The following is a 17937-nucleotide window of genomic DNA, read 5'->3' on the forward strand; positions in this document are numbered from 1 at the left end:
TGGAACACACCCTCCGGTCCCCCTTCTTAAAGATGGGGACCACCTCCCCGGTCTGCCAGTGCACAGTGATTTTAAAAATAAAGATAAAATGAAAAGTAATTAATAAAAAGTAAATATTTAAACATTCCTACAAATGTGCAATGAACGTGTAAAAATTCTGTTTAGTAGTTGTTGCTGTTTCTTTCTTTCTTTCTTTCTTTCTTTCTTTTTCTTTTTTCTTTTTGAAAAATAACGACGTCTCTGAGGCGCGAATTACTACGTGAAAAATGGCGTCATCTTGTGGCCCCTTTCTGTCACTATAATTCATTCAAGGCTTTGTGGGAAATGCTTCTCCTGTAAAAGTTTCAGTCACCGGCGACATTTTTTCATCAGCAGAACGTTGACCGTCATCACAATGAACCAAATTCGATGACGTCACAAAAGTCAGCTCAAAGCACAACCAATCAAAATCTTGACTTTGATCTGAAAATCCTTAAATAGCCGTTAGTTCGCAGTGTTCCTCACAGCAATCAGTTGCGATTAGTTCACATTTGCTTCGTGTTTTTAAACAGTTTCCTAAAGAGATTTAAACTCTTTTTCAAGGATATTTTAAAAGTTCTGTACCAATCAGCTAAAGTTTGACAGCTGTACCGACCAGTTTCCTCCAGTCTATTAAAGCAGACTGTTTTCAAAAAATGGATAGAGGAGACGGCTCACAAAACCATGACGATGGTGAACAAAACCATGTTGGTGTAGGACTAGCAGTCAATGAGCTGCTTTTGGCACTGCTGCAACAGGGAAATCTTAGAGCAGTTGACAGGATGTTCCCCTGGATTGAAATCAATCAGTTGCGTGGTTTAGTTGATAATCAACTGCCACAACAAGAGGAGGCAGTTGATGTTCCGGTAGGAGGCATCGAAATAAATCCTCCCCAGGAAATAGCAGGACCCTGGGAAAATTTTAGAGCAGAGATGGGAGTAGGCGATGGCATTGAAAGAAATCCACCCCAGGAAATAGAAGGACCCTTGGTCATTAATGGAGCAGAGATGGGAGTAGGAGATAACATAGAAAGAAATCCACCCCAACAGATAGAACGACCATTGGTCATTAATAGAGCAGAGATGGGAGCAGGAGATTACACAGAAAGAAATCCACCTCTAGAAATAGAACAACCCGTGTACAATAATGTAGCAGAAGAAGATCCAATTATTGATGAAATCAGGTGGTGGGAAGATGAGGGATCTGAGAGCGACACTGAAAGTGTTCCTGATAGTGACACAGATGACGATGGAGACAATGGCCAGGATGCTCCTGTGCTATTGCCCCCCAACCCAGTACCAGGCGGTTCGAGGAGGAGACCAAGGGAGGAGGAGGATGAAGAAGAAGAAGATGGGAGAGCTAGGAAAATGTCTAAACACTGAATTTTGAGCTGAGCTGGACAGTCAATGTTGCACCCATCTTCCAAAGCTACATGTGTCCTACATCACTCTACGGCCTAGAGCGTCCTGGTGCCACGTGCACTTATGGACACTCTTATGTTCGAACAGGGTTGCTGCTGCTGGTTTGGTCAATATTGTTTGGAGAGAGATCAAACTAACAGCTTTAGAATCAGTGCAAAAAAGACGTAAACACAAAGCGCGGACCCGCCGAAACATCAGAATCAGCGAGCTGTCAGCTTTCAGCCCCGACCGTGTCCGTGCGGTCGGGTGAGAAAGGCCACATCTCACTGATTCTGATCTGCGGGTCGCGCTTTGTGTTTACGTCTTTGTGCAGAAGCCGTGTACCTGCTCTCATTTACTGTTTTAAATGTTTGGTGGTCGTCAAAATTTTGTGACGTTTCACCTGAGATTCTGGAATTTTGGGCAAAATACATTTATATAAAAAAATCGATTCAGGATTTTAATGAATCAATGTCACGTTATCCAATCCAGAATCGATTTTAATCGATGAATCGATTATTAAAACCCACCCCTACTTCCTATCACCATTGTGCTAACGTAATTATACAATAGCATTTACAACACCACCATCTTCAAATAGAAAAACACATTATGGAATGCTATCAGTTGTGTATTGGCCTCCCCAAACCCTGGACCTCAACATTAGTGAATAGTGGGATCATCTTGACAGAGAAGGGAAGGAAAGGCAGCCAACATCCAAAGAAGAGCTTTGAATGCATGTCTTTATCCTGTCTTCCTTCTCACCCCAACCGGTCGCAGCAGATGACCGCCCCTCCCTGAGCCTGGTTCTGCCGGAGGTTTCTTCCTGTTAAAAGGGAGTTTTTCCTTCCCACTGTCGCCAAAGTGCTTGCTCATAGGGGGTCATATTGTTGATTGTTGGGTTTTTCTCTGTATCTATTATTGTACGATCTACTGTACAATATAAAGCTCTGTGAGGCGACTGTTGTTGTGATTTGGTGCAATATAAATAAAATTGAATTGAATTGAATTGAATTGAATTGAATGTCCTTCAAGAAGCCTGGAGAACTTTTCCTGAAGACTACTTTCGCTATAATAAAAAAAAGGAAAAATTAAAGCAAAGGTAATGACTAGTTTGGGTGTTGTAGTCCTTTAATAATCAAGGAAAAGTAGTAAATCCACAATTTTAAAAAAAATTCTTTTATTATAAATAATCCTGGTGTGGATTAGTTACTTACACATCAAACCAATGTTTTACAGGCAGAACATTGCTCATCTGAGTTTTGACCCAGAGTGAAATTCACACAAGTTCAGCTTTCATTACCTGATCAGTGCGCCACTGAAGCAGACCCACTCTGCTCTGTCTTTGAAGATTCACCATGAGAAATTGGCATTCCTTGCTCTAACTGTCCACAATATGAAAGTCACAGGAAAAACCGACATGTCTTTTTTTTATGTTTGTTTGTTTGTTTTAACCCACTATGGTGCCACTTAAAATCCCTGTGTTTGAACAGTACACTTCAATTCTGCTTTAACAGCAATCCTTGATGTGCAGGGAAACATCAGGGTTAGCAAACTCACAACGCGAGTCTTCTTTCTCTGGGCCACATGTGTAATATTTATGTTTTTGTCCATCGAGCCACTCCATAGAGCTTCACTGCAAGTCATGTTTAATTGCAGCAGAGAATAAACACCAGCCTTCAGACCAGCTGCAAAACAGAAAAATAAACACGTGGACAAAATGCATAAATTTGCTGTAATGTAAGTTAATAAAGTAAGTTACATACCGCAAAAGCCAATAGCTCCTCCAGTCACACAACCACTGTACACAGCGTTCTTCCAGTCAGATATGCCTCTGTGCTGTAAGTGAAAATCAGGTACAAAAAAAGACAGTTATTACAAAACACTTTCAGTTATCACACAGAAAGTGTTTTGTTTTTCATCTGCATGGCAGGAGGTAGTAATGGCAGATAATCAATTAATCATTAATCAGCATATATCTGTAAAAGTATTCTCATATAAATTACCATCACTTTGTTCGGTACTTCTAACGATTTGTTAACCTATCCTTTAACCACTTCTGCAAACAGCCTGTGCCTGACTTTATCATAATACATTACATGGTGACAATTGAACAAAGCATATACAGTGGGGCAAAAAAGTATTTAGTCAGCCACCGATTGTGCAAGTTCCCCCACCTAAAATGATGACAGAGGTCAGTAATTTGCACCAGAGGTACACTTCAACTGTGAGAGACAGAATGTGAAAAAAAAATCCATGAATCCACATGGTAGGATTTGTAAAGAATTGATTCGTAAATCAGGGTGGAAAATAAGTATTTGGTCACCTCAAACAAGGAAAATCTCTGGCTCTCACTGGCCCCACTGTAATTACAAAAACAGGTAGCAGTGGGAATGTGAGCATGATTTTGGAAGAAATCATAGAATTCTAGGAAAAAAGGATGGAAAAATGTTAGCAGCTGTTTCTGTCTTCATTCCAGCTGTGTCCATTTGTTGGTGACAAATGTTGCTGGATAGTGATGTGGACATAAGCATACCTAACTGAGTGTGTGAGGCAACATTTCCAGCAGTGCTTGCAGTTGTAAAAATACTATATGCAATGCTAGATGAATATTATAACTGTTACTGTTTTAGGAGCAATAGATTATTATTTTTACTCCTGTTTTTTGTTTCCTGATTAAAACTAAATAAAGAAAATGTTGGACTTTGATTTGTGGGGAATATATTGTAGTGTTATGGCTAAATATCTATTTTAACGTCCATCCCCCTTAAAAAAATAAGCAAAATGCTCTCATTTTGTCTGTCTATGCTTTAAGAACTGCAATAGTCCTGTATTCCTAGAAATATGAGTATAATATTTTAACTAGGGGCAGCACGCCCATACGGTAAAAGAACTGGCTGAGTAGCAGCATATCACTGAAAATAAAAGCGAACCGAGCCCTGAGGAACGCCACAAAAAACATAGACAACACGGACGCAAGTGTTATCTCTGTCTGCAGAAAAGGTAGCCATTAGCTTACCCAGGGATCTTTTAATTCAAACCCAGGTTTCGAGATGATCCAGAGAGTGTATTGCTCAACGTTTGCGACAGAGTTGCTCAGTTTTAGTGCTTTTAAATGTGCTTTCTCTGTTAAAGCATAATAATGATACTCATAAAATACATTAAGTAAAATGAAACTGAAATCTCTTTCTCCAGTACCTTAGATTTCTTAGATAACCTTTTCAGTAACTGAGGATCTAGTTTTTCTGCATCTATAGATTAGTTTAATTTACTATCATTTACTATATTCTACTATAATAGATTAATTTACTATAATAAACAAATCATTTTATGTTCAGTAATTTTTTTATATGATCATATTCTGAGAAGAAACTTAGTAGAATAAAAATATAATGAAATATGAAGTAGATGAGAATATTTTATTCCAAATACACCAGATATGGGTGGGAAGGAAATAGTAAATGGTCAGGATATACAGTAGAAACATGTGTCGGGAAGCGTGGATTGCATTCCCTCTGTATACATGTAGATTTTCTCCAGTGGAGATTCAAAGAATGAATGTTTACAGCTTCATGCTGACAACAGAGGGACCTGCAGGCGATTCTGCAGGTCATTAATCAATGTATAAAACTAAAATAAAATGTGTCACTAAAATGTATTTAGTGACACAGCACACAAACACGGAAGCAAGATGTGTAATTAGGATTATTTATAATAAATATGAATTAATTAGTGTAATTTCATTAACCATAGAGAATAACTAAATCCTTCAGGACAATGTCACATCAGTGCACTGAACTCACTATGGCATCCATCTAACAGAGCTTCCACATGTTCTCACTGTAATTTCCCCTCATGAATGAATTTATGCTGCACTAATCTGAATGTTCGGAGGGAAATCAAACGCATTTTACTCGTAGTACTCAAGCTGACTTCACTTGGTTTGAATGACGGCGTACTCACAATTGCACCCAGTCCTTGGTGAATTGGATGTGCGCCTCCAGAGATTTATGACGGCGAAACTGGTGCGCCGTGTATGCGCTGACTTTACAGACAAGGTACGAGAACAGATCATGCTAAGTCAACAGCGGTTTGGTCTTCAGGGTTTCTACTAGCGGACGAACTCTCCTTTCCAGCACCCTGGCATAGACTTTCCCAGGGAGGCTGAGGAGTGTGATCCCCCTTTAGTTGGAACACACCCTCCGGTCCCCCTTCTTAAAGATGGGGACCACCTCCCCGGTCTGCCAGTGCACAGTGATTTTAAAAATAAAGATGAAATGAAAAGTAATTAATAAAAAGTAAATATTTAAACATTCCTACAAATGTGCAATGAACGTGTAAAAATTCTGTTTAGTAGTTGTTGCTGTTTCTTTCTTTCTTTCTTTTTCTTTTTTCTTTTTGAAAAATAACGACGTCTCTGAGGCGCGAATTACTACGTGAAAAATGGCGTCATCTTGTGGCCCCTTTCTGTCACTATAATTCATTCAAGGCTTTGTGGGAAATGCTTCTCCTGTAAAAGTTTCAGTCACCGGCGACATTTTTTCATCAGCAGAACGTTGACCGTCATCACAATGAACCAAATTCGATGACGTCACAAAAGTCAGCTCAAAGCACAACCAATCAAAATCTTGACTTTGATCTGAAAATCCTTAAATAGCCGTTAGTTCGCAGTGTTCCTCACAGCAATCAGTTGCGATTAGTTCACATTTGCTTCGTGTTTTTAAACAGTTTCCTAAAGAGATTTAAACTCTTTTTCAAGGACATTTTAAAAGTTCTGTACCAATCAGCTAAAGTTTGACAGCTGTACCGACCAGTTTCCTCCAGTCTATTAAAGCAGACTGTTTTCAAAAAATGGATAGAGGAGACGGCTCACAAAACCATGACGATGGTGAACAAAACCATGTTGGTGTAGGACTAGCAGTCAATGAGCTGCTTTTGGCACTGCTGCAACAGGGAAATCTTAGAGCAGTTGACAGGATGTTCCCCTGGATTGAAATCAATCAGTTGCGTGGTTTAGTTGATAATCAACTGCCACAACAAGAGGAGGCAGTTGATGTTCCGGTAGGAGGCATCGAAATAAATCCTCCCCAGGAAATAGCAGGACCCTGGGAAAATTTTAGAGCAGAGATGGGAGTAGGCGATGGCATTGAAAGAAATCCACCCCAGGAAATAGAAGGACCCTTGGTCATTAATGGAGCAGAGATGGGAGTAGGAGATAACATAGAAAGAAATCCACCCCAACAGATAGAACGACCATTGGTCATTAATAGAGCAGAGATGGGAGCAGGAGATTACACAGAAAGAAATCCACCTCTAGAAATAGAACAACCCGTGTACAATAATGTAGCAGAAGAAGATCCAATTATTGATGAAATCAGGTGGTGGGAAGATGAGGGATCTGAGAGCGACACTGAAAGTGTTCCTGATAGTGACACAGATGACGATGGAGACAATGGCCAGGATGCTCCTGTGCTATTGCCCCCCAACCCAGTACCAGGCGGTTCGAGGAGGAGACCAAGGGAGGAGGAGGATGAAGAAGAAGAAGATGGGAGAGCTAGGAAAATGTCTAAACACTGAATTTTGAGCTGAGCTGGACAGTCAATGTTGCACCCATCTTCCAAAGCTACATGTGTCCTACATCACTCTACGGCCTAGAGCGTCCTGGTGCCACGTGCACTTATGGACACTCTTATGTTCGAACAGGGTTGCTGCTGCTGGTTTGGTCAATATTGTTTGGAGAGAGATCAAACTAACAGCTTTAGAATCAGTGCAAAAAAGACGTAAACACAAAGCGCGGACCCGCCGAAACATCAGAATCAGCGAGCTGTCAGCTTTCAGCCCCGACCGTGTCCGTGCGGTCGGGTGAGAAAGGCCACATCTCACTGATTCTGATCTGCGGGTCGCGCTTTGTGTTTACGTCTTTGTGCAGAAGCCGTGTACCTGCTCTCATTTACTGTTTTAAATGTTTGGTGGTCGTCAAAATTTTGTGACGTTTCACCTGAGATTCTGGAATTTTGGGCAAAATACATTTATATAAAAAAATCGATTCAGGATTTTAATGAATCAATGTCACGTTATCCAATCCAGAATCGATTTTAATCGATGAATCGATTATTAAAACCCACCCCTACTTCCTATCACCATTGTGCTAACGTAATTATACAATAGCATTTACAACACCACCATCTTCAAATAGAAAAACACATTATGGAATGCTATCAGTTGTGTATTGGCCTCCCCAAACCCTGGACCTCAACATTAGTGAATAGTGGGATCATCTTGACAGAGAAGGGAAGGAAAGGCAGCCAACATCCAAAGAAGAGCTTTGAATGCATGTCTTTATCCTGTCTTCCTTCTCACCCCAACCGGTCGCAGCAGATGACCGCCCCTCCCTGAGCCTGGTTCTGCCGGAGGTTTCTTCCTGTTAAAAGGGAGTTTTTCCTTCCCACTGTTGCCAAAGTGCTTGCTCATAGGGGGTCATATTGTTGATTGTTGGGTTTTTCTCTGTATCTATTATTGTACGATCTACTGTACAATATAAAGCTCTGTGAGGCGACTGTTGTTGTGATTTGGTGCAATATAAATAAAATTGAATTGAATTGAATTGAATTGAATTGAATTGAATTGAATTGAATGTCCTTCAAGAAGCCTGGAGAACTTTTCCTGAAGACTATCGCTATAATAAAAAAAGGAAAAATTAAAGCAAAGGTAATGACTAGTTTGGGTGTTGTAGTCCTTTAATAATCAAGGAAAAGTAGTAAATCCACAATTTAAAAAAAAATTCTTTTATTATAAATAATCCTGGTGTGGATTAGTTACTTACACATCAAACCAATGTTTTACAGGCAGAACATTGCTCATCTGAGTTTTGACCCAGAGTGAAATTCACACAAGTTCAGCTTTCATTACCTGATCAGTGCGCCACTGAAGCAGACCCACTCTGCTCTGTCTTTGAAGATTCACCATGAGAAATTGGCATTCCTTGCTCTAACTGTCCACAATATGAAAGTCACAGGAAAAACCGACATGTCTTTTTTTTATGTTTGTTTGTTTGTTTGTTTTAACCCACTATGGTGCCACTTAAAATCCCTGTGTTTGAACAGTACACTTCAATTCTGCTTTAACAGCAATCCTTGATGTGCAGGGAAACATCAGGGTTAGCAAACTCACAACGCGAGTCTTCTTTCTCTGGGCCACATGTGTAATATTTATGTTTTTGTCCATCGAGCCACTCCATAGAGCTTCACTGCAAGTCATGTTTAATTGCAGCAGAGAATAAACACCAGCCTTCAGACCAGCTGCAAAACAGAAAAATAAACACGTGGACAAAATGCATAAATTTGCTGTAATGTAAGTTAATAAAGTAAGTTACATACCGCAAAAGCCAATAGCTCCTCCAGTCACACAACCACTGTACACAGCGTTCTTCCAGTCAGATATGCCTCTGTGCTGTAAGTGAAAATCAGGTACAAAAAAAGACAGTTATTACAAAACACTTTCAGTTATCACACAGAAAGTGTTTTGTTTTTCATCTGCATGGCAGGAGGTAGTAATGGCAGATAATCAATTAATCATTAATCAGCATATATCTGTAAAAGTATTCTCATATAAATTACCATCACTTTGTTCGGTACTTCTAACGATTTGTTAACCTATCCTTTAACCACTTCTGCAAACAGCCTGTGCCTGACTTTATCATAATACATTACATGGTGACAATTGAACAAAGCATATACAGTGGGGCAAAAAAGTATTTAGTCAGCCACCGATTGTGCAAGTTCCCCCACCTAAAATGATGACAGAGGTCAGTAATTTGCACCAGAGGTACACTTCAACTGTGAGAGACAGAATGTGAAAAAAAAATCCATGAATCCACATGGTAGGATTTGTAAAGAATTGATTCGTAAATCAGGGTGGAAAATAAGTATTTGGTCACCTCAAACAAGGAAAATCTCTGGCTCTCACTGGCCCCACTGTAATTACAAAAACAGGTAGCAGTGGGAATGTGAGCATGATTTTGGAAGAAATCATAGAATTCTAGGAAAAAAGGATGGAAAAATGTTAGCAGCTGTTTCTGTCTTCATTCCAGCTGTGTCCATTTGTTGGTGACAAATGTTGCTGGATAGTGATGTGGACATAAGCATACCTAACTGAGTGTGTGAGGCAACATTTCCAGCAGTGCTTGCAGTTGTAAAAATACTATATGCAATGCTAGATGAATATTATAACTGTTACTGTTTTAGGAGCAATAGATTATTATTTTTACTCCTGTTTTTTGTTTCCTGATTAAAACGAAATAAAGAAAATGTTGGACTTTGATTTGTGGGGAATATATTGTAGTGTTATGGCTAAATATCTATTTTAACGTCCATCCCCCTTAAAAAAATAAGCAAAATGCTCTCATTTTGTCTGTCTATGCTTTAAGAACTGCAATAGTCCTGTATTCCTAGAAATATGAGTATAATATTTTAACTAGGGGCAGCACGCCCATACGGTAAAAGAACTGGCTGAGTAGCAGCATATCACTGAAAATAAAAGCGAACCGAGCCCTGAGGAACGCCACAAAAAACATAGACAACACGGACGCAAGTGTTATCTCTGTCTGCAGAAAAGGTAGCCATTAGCTTACCCAGGGATCTTTTAATTCAAACCCAGGTTTCGAGATGATCCAGAGAGTGTATTGCTCAACGTTTGCGACAGAGTTGCTCAGTTTTAGTGCTTTTAAATGTGCTTTCTCTGTTAAAGCATAATAATGATACTCATAAAATACATTAAGTAAAATGAAACTGAAATCTCTTTCTCCAGTACCTTAGATTTCTTAGATAACCTTTTCAGTAACTGAGGATCTAGTTTTTCTGCATCTATAGATTAGTTTAATTTACTATCATTTACTATATTCTACTATAATAGATTAATTTACTATAATAAACAAATCATTTTATGTTCAGTAATTTTTTTATATTATCATATTCTGAGAAGAAACTTAGTAGAATAAAAATATAATGAAATATGAAGTAGATGAGAATATTTTATTCCAAATACACCAGATATGGGTGGGAAGGAAATAGTAAATGGTCAGGATATACAGTAGAAACATGTGTCGGGAAGCGTGGATTGCATTCCCTCTGTATACATGTAGATTTTCTCCAGTGGAGATTCAAAGAATGAATGTTTACAGCTTCATGCTGACAACAGAGGGACCTGCAGGCGATTCTGCAGGTCATTAATCAATGTATAAAACTAAAATAAAATGTGTCACTAAAATGTATTTAGTGACACAGCACACAAACACGGAAGCAAGATGTGTAATTAGGATTATTTATAATAAATATGAATTAATTAGTGTAATTTCATTAACCATAGAGAGTAACTAAATCCTTCAGGACAATGTCACATCAGTGCACTGAACTCACTATGGCATCCATCTAACAGAGCTTCCACACGTTCTCACTGTAATTTCCCCTCATGAATGAATTTATGCTGCACTAATCTGAATGTTCGGAGGGAAATCAAACGCATTTTACTCGTAGTACTCAAGCTGACTTCACTTGGTTTGAATGACGGCGTACTCACAATTGCACCCAGTCCTTGGTGAATTGGATGTGCGCCTCCAGAGATTTATGACGGCGAAATTGGTGCGCCGTGTATGCGCTGACTTTACAGACAAGGTACGAGAACAGATCATGCTAAGTCAACAGCGGTTTGGTCTTCAGGGTTTCTACTAGCGGACGAACTCTCCTTTCCAGCACCCTGGCATAGACTTTCCCAGGGAGGCTGAGGAGTGTGATCCCCCTTTAGTTGGAACACACGCTCCGGTCCCCCTTCTTAAAGATGGGGACCACCTCCCCGGTTTGCCAGTGCACAGTGATTTTAAAAATAAAGATAAAATGAAAAGTAATTAATAAAAAGTAAATATTTAAACATTCCTACAAATGTGCAATGAACGTGTAAAAATTCTGTTTAGTAGTTGTTGCTGTTTCTTTCTTTCTTTCTTTCTTTCTTTCTTTCTTTCTTTCTTTCTTTCTTTCTTTCTTTCTTTCTTTCTTTCTTTTTCTTTTTTCTTTTTGAAAAATAACGACGTCTCTGAGGCGCGAATTACTACGTGAAAAATGGCGTCATCTTGTGGCCCCTTTCTGTCACTATAATTCATTCAAGGCTTTGTGGGAAATGCTTCTCCTGTAAAAGTTTCAGTCACCGGCGACATTTTTTCATCAGCAGAACGTTGACCGTCATCACAATGAACCAAATTCGATGACGTCACAAAAGTCAGCTCAAAGCACAACCAATCAAAATCTTGACTTTGATCTGAAAATCCTTAAATAGCCGTTAGTTCGCAGTGTTCCTCACAGCAATCAGTTGCGATTAGTTCACATTTGCTTCGTGTTTTTAAACAGTTTCCTAAAGAGATTTAAACTCTTTTTCAAGGATATTTTAAAAGTTCTGTACCAATCAGCTAAAGTTTGACAGCTGTACCGACCAGTTTCCTCCAGTCTATTAAAGCAGACTGTTTTCAAAAAATGGATAGAGGAGACGGCTCACAAAACCATGACGATGGTGAACAAAACCATGTTGGTGTAGGACTAGCAGTCAATGAGCTGCTTTTGGCACTGCTGCAACAGGGAAATCTTAGAGCAGTTGACAGGATGTTCCCCTGGATTGAAATCAATCAGTTGCGTGGTTTAGTTGATAATCAACTGCCACAACAAGAGGAGGCAGTTGATGTTCCGGTAGGAGGCATCGAAATAAATCCTCCCCAGGAAATAGCAGGACCCTGGGAAAATTTTAGAGCAGAGATGGGAGTAGGCGATGGCATTGAAAGAAATCCACCCCAGGAAATAGAAGGACCCTTGGTCATTAATGGAGCAGAGATGGGAGTAGGAGATAACATAGAAAGAAATCCACCCCAACAGATAGAACGACCATTGGTCATTAATAGAGCAGAGATGGGAGCAGGAGATTACACAGAAAGAAATCCACCTCTAGAAATAGAACAACCCGTGTACAATAATGTAGCAGAAGAAGATCCAATTATTGATGAAATCAGGTGGTGGGAAGATGAGGGATCTGAGAGCGACACTGAAAGTGTTCCTGATAGTGACACAGATGACGATGGAGACAATGGCCAGGATGCTCCTGTGCTATTGCCCCCCAACCCAGTACCAGGCGGTTCGAGGAGGAGACCAAGGGAGGAGGAGGATGAAGAAGAAGAAGATGGGAGAGCTAGGAAAATGTCTAAACACTGAATTTTGAGCTGAGCTGGACAGTCAATGTTGCACCCATCTTCCAAAGCTACATGTGTCCTACATCACTCTACGGCCTAGAGCGTCCTGGTGCCACGTGCACTTATGGACACTCTTATGTTCGAACAGGGTTGCTGCTGCTGGTTTGGTCAATATTGTTTGGAGAGAGATCAAACTAACAGCTTTAGAATCAGTGCAAAAAAGACGTAAACACAAAGCGCGGACCCGCCGAAACATCAGAAGCAGCGAGCTGTCAGCTTTCAGCCCCGACCGTGTCCGTGCGGTCGGGTGAGAAAGGCCACATCTCACTGATTCTGATCCGCGGTCCGCTTTGTGTTTACGTCTTTGTGCAGAAGCCGTGTTCCTGCTCTCATTTACTGTTTTAAATGTTTGGTGGTCGTCAAAATTTTGTGACGTTTCACCTGAGATTCTGGAATTTTGGGCAAAATACATTTATATAAAAAAATCGATTCAGGATTTTAATGAATCAATGTCACGTTATCCAATCCAGAATCGATTTTAATCGATGAATCGATTATTAAAACCCACCCCTACTTCCTATCACCATTGTGCTAACGTAATTATACAATAGCATTTACAACACCACCATCTTCAAATAGAAAAACACATTATGGAATGCTATCAGTTGTGTATTGGCCTCCCCAAACCCTGGACCTCAACATTAGTGAATAGTGGGATCATCTTGACAGAGAAGGGAAGGAAAGGCAGCCAACATCCAAAGAAGAGCTTTGAATGCATGTCTTTATCCTGTCTTCCTTCTCACCCCAACCGGTCGCAGCAGATGACCGCCCCTCCCTGAGCCTGGTTCTGCCGGAGGTTTCTTCCTGTTAAAAGGGAGTTTTTCCTTCCCACTGTTGCCAAAGTGCTTGCTCATAGGGGGTCATATTGTTGATTGTTGGGTTTTTCTCTGTATCTATTATTGTACGATCTACTGTACAATATAAAGCTCTGTGAGGCGACTGTTGTTGTGATTTGGTGCAATATAAATAAAATTGAATTGAATTGAATTGAATTGAATTGAATTGAATTGAATTGAATTGAATTGAATTGAATTGAATTGAACTGAATTGAATTGAATGTCCTTCAAGAAGCCTGGAGAACTTTTCCTGAAGACTATCGCTATAATAAAAAAAGGAAAAATTAAAGCAAAGGTAATGACTAGTTTGGGTGTTGTAGTCCTTTAATAATCAAGGAAAAGTAGTAAATCCACAATTTAAAAAAAAATTCTTTTATTATAAATAATCCTGGTGTGGATTAGTTACTTACACATCAAACCAATGTTTTACAGGCAGAACATTGCTCATCTGAGTTTTGACCCAGAGTGAAATTCACACAAGTTCAGCTTTCATTACCTGATCAGTGCGCCACTGAAGCAGACCCACTCTGCTCTGTCTTTGAAGATTCACCATGAGAAATTGGCATTCCTTGCTCTAACTGTCCACAATATGAAAGTCACAGGAAAAACCGACATGTCTTTTTTTTATGTTTGTTTGTTTGTTTGTTTTAACCCACTATGGTGCCACTTAAAATCCCTGTGTTTGAACAGTACACTTCAATTCTGCTTTAACAGCAATCCTTGATGTGCAGGGAAACATCAGGGTTAGCAAACTCACAACGCGAGTCTTCTTTCTCTGGGCCACATGTGTAATATTTATGTTTTTGTCCATCGAGCCACTCCATAGAGCTTCACTGCAAGTCATGTTTAATTGCAGCAGAGAATAAACACCAGCCTTCAGACCAGCTGCAAAACAGAAAAATAAACACGTGGACAAAATGCATAAATTTGCTGTAATGTAAGTTAATAAAGTAAGTTACATACCGCAAAAGCCAATAGCTCCTCCAGTCACACAACCACTGTACACAGCGTTCTTCCAGTCAGATATGCCTCTGTGCTGTAAGTGAAAATCAGGTACAAAAAAAGACAGTTATTACAAAACACTTTCAGTTATCACACAGAAAGTGTTTTGTTTTTCATCTGCATGGCAGGAGGTAGTAATGGCAGATAATCAATTAATCATTAATCAGCATATATCTGTAAAAGTATTCTCATATAAATTACCATCACTTTGTTCGGTACTTCTAACGATTTGTTAACCTATCCTTTAACCACTTCTGCAAACAGCCTGTGCCTGACTTTATCATAATACATTACATGGTGACAATTGAACAAAGCATATACAGTGGAGCAAAAAAGTATTTAGTCAGCCACCGATTGTGCAAGTTCCCCCACCTAAAATGATGACAGAGGTCAGTAATTTGCACCAGAGGTACACTTCAACTGTGAGAGACAGAATGTGAAAAAAAAATCCATGAATCCACATGGTAGGATTTGTAAAGAATTTATTCGTAAATCAGGGTGGAAAATAAGTATTTGGTCACCTCAAACAAGGAAAATCTCTGGCTCTCACTGGCCCCACTGTAATTACAAAAACAGGTAGCAGTGGGAATGTGAGCATGATTTTGGAAGAAATCATAGAATTCTAGGAAAAAAGGATGGAAAAATGTTAGCAGCTGTTTCTGTCTTCATTCCAGCTGTGTCCATTTGTTGGTGACAAATGTTGCTGGATAGTGATGTGGACATAAGCATACCTAACTGAGTGTGTGAGGCAACATTTCCAGCAGTGCTTGCAGTTGTAAAAATACTATATGCAATGCTAGATGAATATTATAACTGTTACTGTTTTAGGAGCAATAGATTATTATTTTTACTCCTGTTTTTTGTTTCCTGATTAAAACTAAATAAAGAAAATGTTGGACTTTGATTTGTGGGGAATATATTGTAGTGTTATGGCTAAATATCTATTTTAACGTCCATCCCCCTTAAAAAAATAAGCAAAATGCTCTCATTTTGTCTGTCTATGCTTTAAGAACTGCAATAGTCCTGTATTCCTAGAAATATGAGTATAATATTTTAACTAGGGGCAGCACGCCCATACGGTAAAAGAACTGGCTGAGTAGCAGCATATCACTGAAAATAAAAGCGAACCGAGCCCTGAGGAACGCCACAAAAAACATAGACAACACGGACGCAAGTGTTATCTCTGTCTGCAGAAAAGGTAGCCATTAGCTTACCCAGGGATCTTTTAATTCAAACCCAGGTTTCGAGATGATCCAGAGAGTGTATTGCTCAACGTTTGCGACAGAGTTGCTCAGTTTTAGTGCTTTTAAATGTGCTTTCTCTGTTAAAGCATAATAATGATACTCATAAAATACATTAAGTAAAATGAAACTGAAATCTCTTTCTCCAGTACCTTAGATTTCTTAGATAACCTTTTCAGTAACTGAGGATCTAGTTTTTCTGCATCTATAGATTAGTTTAATTTACTATCATTTACTATATTCTACTATAATAGATTAATTTACTATAATAAACAAATCATTTTATGTTCAGTAATTTTTTTATATGATCATATTCTGAGAAGAAACTTAGTAGAATAAAAATATAATGAAATATGAAGTAGATGAGAATATTTTATTCCAGATACACCAGATATGGGTGGGAAGGAAATAGTAAATGGTCAGGATATACAGTAGAAACATGTGTCGGGAAGCGTGGATTGCATTCCCTCTGTATACATGTAGATTTTCTCCAGTGGAGATTCAAAGAATGAATGTTTACAGCTTCATGCTGACAACAGAGGAACCTGCAGGCGATTCTGCAGGTCATTAATCAATGTATAAAACTAAAATAAAATGTGTCACTAAAATGTATTTAGTGACACAGCACACAAACACGGAAGCAAGATGTGTAATTAGGATTATTTATAATAAATATGAATTAATTAGTGTAATTTCATTAACCATAGAGAATAACTAAATCCTTCAGGACAATGTCACATCAGTGCACTGAACTCACTATGGCATCCATCTAACAGAGCTTCCACATGTTCTCACTGTAATTTCCCCTCATGAATGAATTTATGCTGCACTAATCTGAATGTTCGGAGGGAAATCAAACGCATTTTACTCGTAGTACTCAAGCTGACTTCACTTGGTTTGAATGACGGCGTACTCACAATTGCACCCAGTCCTTGGTGAATTGGATGTGCGCCTCCAGAGATTTATGACGGCGAAACTGGTGCGCCGTGTATGCGCTGACTTTACAGACAAGGTACGAGAACAGATCATGCTAAGTCAACAGCGGTTTGGTCTTCAGGGTTTCTACTAGCGGACGAACTCTCCTTTCCAGCACCCTGGCATAGACTTTCCCAGGGAGGCTGAGGAGTGTGATCCCCCTTTAGTTGGAACACACCCTCCGGTCCCCCTTCTTAAAGATGGGGACCACCTCCCCGGTCTGCCAGTGCACAGTGATTTTAAAAATAAAGATAAAATGAAAAGTAATTAATAAAAAGTAAATATTTAAACATTCCTACAAATGTGCAATGAACGTGTAAAAATTCTGTTTAGTAGTTGTTGCTGTTTCTTTCTTTCTTTCTTTTTCTTTTTTCTTTTTGAAAAATAACGACGTCTCTGAGGCGCGAATTACTACGTGAAAAATGGCGTCATCTTGTGGCCCCTTTCTGTCACTATAATTCATTCAAGGCTTTGTGGGAAATGCTTCTCCTGTAAAAGTTTCAGTCACCGGCGACATTTTTTCATCAGCAGAACGTTGACCGTCATCACAATGAACCAAATTCGATGACGTCACAAAAGTCAGCTCAAAGCACAACCAATCAAAATCTTGACTTTGATCTGAAAATCCTTAAATAGCCGTTAGTTCGCAGTGTTCCTCACAGCAATCAGTTGCGATTAGTTCACATTTGCTTCGTGTTTTTAAACAGTTTCCTAAAGAGATTTAAACTCTTTTTCAAGGACATTTTAAAAGTTCTGTACCAATCAGCTAAAGTTTGACAGCTGTACCGACCAGTTTCCTCCAGTCTATTAAAGCAGACTGTTTTCAAAAAATGGATAGAGGAGACGGCTCACAAAACCATGACGATGGTGAACAAAACCATGTTGGTGTAGGACTAGCAGTCAATGAGCTGCTTTTGGCACTGCTGCAACAGGGAAATCTTAGAGCAGTTGACAGGATGTTCCCCTGGATTGAAATCAATCAGTTGCGTGGTTTAGTTGATAATCAACTGCCACAACAAGAGGAGGCAGTTGATGTTCCGGTAGGAGGCATCGAAATAAATCCTCCCCAGGAAATAGCAGGACCCTGGGAAAATTTTAGAGCAGAGATGGGAGTAGGCGATGGCATTGAAAGAAATCTACCCCAACAAATAGAACAACCCTTGGTCATTAATGGAGCAGAGATG

The sequence above is a fragment of the Copadichromis virginalis genome, linkage group LG10 (genome assembly GCF_057382275.1).
Source record: "Copadichromis virginalis isolate Kocher_CV1m ecotype Utaka linkage group LG10, C_Virginalis_male_GT1.1, whole genome shotgun sequence".
Lineage (NCBI taxonomy): Eukaryota > Metazoa > Chordata > Actinopteri > Cichliformes > Cichlidae > Copadichromis > Copadichromis virginalis.